The 3,856-nt window shown below is 37.8% G+C and overlaps 1 protein-coding gene across 1 annotated transcript in view; it reads right to left on the reverse strand.

Annotated features, from left to right (window-relative positions):
* Positions 1–3,856, reverse strand: part of LOC149214753 (zinc finger matrin-type protein) — a 209,884-nt gene that overhangs the window by 113,383 nt on the left and 92,645 nt on the right. The window lies entirely within an intron of this gene.

Raw genomic sequence — 3,856 nt, forward strand, 5'->3', positions numbered from 1 at the left:
AAAAGTCAAATGCAGCCCACTTTAGATGACCATTGGAAGAAAGAATTGAGGGAGACTGCTTGTTAGCACATAGCTAGATGGTGGTATGATGCTGATATCCCCTTTAATGCTTCTCGTTCACCATATTATGAGCCTATGTTTGATGCCATACATGCTGCTAGAAAAGGCTTCAAAGGCCCTACTATGCATGAGCTAAGGGGGTATCGTTTGCAGAAAGAAATTCAATCAATTAATGAGTATTTGAAAGAGCTCAAGGACTCATGGGCAAGAACAAGATGTACCATCATGTCAGATGGATGGACTGATCAAAGAAACCGTACCATCATAAAATTTCTTGTCTTCTACCCACGGGGAACCATGTTTTTAAAATCAGTTGATGCATCTGATAAGGTAAAAGACGGCCACTTGATGTTTCCGCTATTGGATCAGGTTGTTGAGGAGGTGGGTGTGGCTAATGTTGTTCAAGTCATCATAGATAATGCCTCTAACTATGTTCTTGCTGGTAAACTATTAGAGGAAAAACACAAGACCATCTTTTGGACCCCATGTGTTGCACATTGCATAGACCTCATGCTTGAGGATATTGGAAAAATAGATTGGGTCAAAAACACTGTAGATCATGCCAAAAGCATAACAAAATTTATCTACAATCATTCATTGATTTTGAGCCTCATGAGGAAACACACTGGGGGCAAGGATATTATTAGGCCTGCCATCACTAGATTTGATATTCATTTTTTGACATTGCAATCTATGCTTTCCCAACATAGAAACTTGAAAAAGATGTTTTCCAATGATGAATGGAATCAAAGCAATTGGTCTAACAAACTGGAAGGCAAAGAATTGAAAAAGAAAGTCTATGAAGAAACTTTTTGGAGAAAGGCAGCAGAGATTGTGAAGCTTGCTGAGCCACTAGTTAAGGTGTTACGGTTGGTGGATGGGGAAAGGTTGGCTATGGGCTTCATTTATGAGGCTATGGAACAAGCAAAGGAGCAAATAAAGACGGTATACAAGGATAGAGTGGCAAAGTATGGGCCCATTTAGGCAATCATTGATGAAAGATGGAACAATCAACTCCATCGCCCTATACATGCAGCTAGGAATTTTTTGAACCCACAGTATCATTATAAAGCTAAGGAGTCAGGAGCTTTGAAGGGGGAGATCAGAGATGGATTGATTGATTGTATTGATCGCATGATCCCATTGGAGTCTGATCAGCTGGAGATACACTGACAAGTCACAACCTTCAGCAATGCCTCGAGTACCTTTGGGAAGAACCTAGCAAAGATTGCAAGAGAAACAGATGAGCCAGGTAAACAAAAATTTCAATTTTCAAATTCTTAATAGTTTTACTTTTTTTTTAAAAGTTTGTTAAATCGTTTATAATTTAGAAGTTAGATATAATTCGTAATTTTGTTGAGCTAACTCATTACACTCCTATGTTTTTTGCAGCACAATGGTGGGAGGCCTTTGGTGGCCATTGTCCTGAATTGCAAAGGTTTGCAATTCATATTTTGAGTCAAACTTGCAGTGCAACTGGGTGTGAGCGCAATTGGTCTGTCTTTGAGAGGATTCACACAAAGAGGAGAAACCGTTTGGATCAAAAACAGTTAAATGATCTAGTTTATGTCCAATACAACCCCCGGCTTAGACAAAACCAATTGCTGAACAAAAGACCTGATTCAGATCCCATTATGTTGGAAGACATTGATCCAACATCAGATTGGGTAGTGGAGAGTCGTCCAGCAAAGTTTGATCCTGATGAGGATCTTAATTTAGATTTAGATATCGAGGCATCAGTTGAACTTGAACATGATGTTCAATTGAATGCAGATCCCGATCCACCAGCCTCAGTCTCACAGCCAGCAAGTACTCCAGTTGCAGGTGCTTCCTCTGCTCAGCCACGACAGAAGCGCAACCGCATATCTACTCTATCTCAGCTTGCATATGCTGCAGTTGCACAGCCTACTAGTGGTACCACTTCTATAGTTGCAGTTAGACATGATGAGGAGGAGGAGGAGCCATGGGGCCCCCTGTCTGACTCTGATGATGATCCAGAGATTGATCGACATGATCTTGGCTCCTTTGGCAGAAGCTACTACTCAGTAGTACTAGCACTAGAGTCTGGTCACAATTTACTTTTGTTGTAGAGGCCATTTCTAGCCTCCTTGGTTATGTGTTTTTTGTTTTGAGTCTTTGATCATGTATGACAGTTGACTATGTATTGCCATTGGACAGTGCACTGGGTGCCATTTTGATATAATGGATTGGTTCATGAGCCTACTTTGATCATATGTTGTCTTCCATCTATATTATAATGCTGTGTGTTTGGAAACATGAATGAAAATCTTTAAAATTATGTTTAAAATCTTTAAAATTATGTTTTTTTATTAAAAAAATAAATATTTAATGTATTTTTTACAACGACCGAGTCATTGAAATCGAGCCGGCCGAGTCGATACCGAGTCAGAGTCGGAGTCGGAGTCGATCCTCGGCCGAGTCGGAGTCGGAGTCGGAGTTTTAAAACATTGGCTGTATATTTTGTTTCTTTGAATCGTGGCTTAAATGCTCAATCACTCAAGTGCATTGTCACAAAGCCTAAGGCTTTTTCCAATAATATTGATGTTATCAAAGTAGACACAGATTTTGGGGTAGGTTATTCAGGCGTACTAGTCAATGAACATGGGAATGTTCGGGCATTATGGGGCAGATTCTCTAGAAATGAGATTGGAGGAATTCTGATTTATGCTGTAGGTAAAGCGCTACACAAAATTATAAATGGAACTCCGGATGGTCCACCTTTGCTTATAAATGGAACTAAAATGTGTAAACCTACAGTCCGCATTTTAGAGGTGGAACTTGCTCCCTTTTTACTTTTAAAGGCGCGTGGCTTTGGACTAAGTGATAACTGGATTACAAAGTTAACACACATCAAACCACACGTACTTCAGGTGAAGAATTGTTGGGTTGGATTAAGCGCTCAACATACCTTGCTGCCAGGGGACATGCTATTGGCAATTGACGGGAAGCCAATTACCGTTGTCCATGATATAGAGAACGCTTGTGAACAGTACAAGAATGAAGAAGAAAATTTAAGAATAACAGTTTTTCGCCAAGGTTCGGAGTTGGAACTTCCGGCAGGCACCGATGTGAGTGATGGGTTTGGACCTAAACACATTGTGAGTTGGTGTGGATGTATTGTTCATGAGCCGAGAATTGTTGTCCGTGCATTTGGATTCTTTCCAGAAGAAGGGTACGGGTATATGTGTCATCATGTTTTGGTGGCAACGCTGCAAGTAGATATGGGATTTGTGCGAACCCGTGGATTGTGGAGATTAATGGAAAACCGATCCCAAATCTTCAAATTTTTAAAGACGTTATAAAGGAATTGAAGGAAGGGTCCACGATATAAAACGCAGTGAGGTTACAGGGTCAACTGACGTGACCAACGGACATGGCCAGCACCGGTTCAAAAAAAAAAAGGAATTACGCTCAAATCGACTATTTAAAAAAAATCGAACTATATAATATATATATTTGCCCTTATATATATATATATATATATATACATAACAATATTATATATTTTGTGAATTAATTAATTAATTAAAAAAAGTTATAAAATCGATGTATAAATGATATAAGTACATATTATATATATAAATTATAACTTTATAATATATAATATATATATATATATATAGTTTATATTATATAATTTAATTTTAAAAAAAAAGAGTTGAAAAACATTATTATTTAAAAAAAATGTATAATAAAATAAAAAATATATATTTAAAAAAAATCTTATTTAAAAAAAAGGAAAAAAGAAGACAACCTTGGACTCAAAATAGAGTTC

Source organism: Pinus tabuliformis, chromosome 1_1, assembly GCF_031772625.1.
Source record: "Pinus tabuliformis cultivar Carrire ecotype Pingquan chromosome 1_1, CPIR1, whole genome shotgun sequence".
NCBI lineage: Eukaryota > Viridiplantae > Streptophyta > Pinopsida > Pinales > Pinaceae > Pinus > Pinus tabuliformis.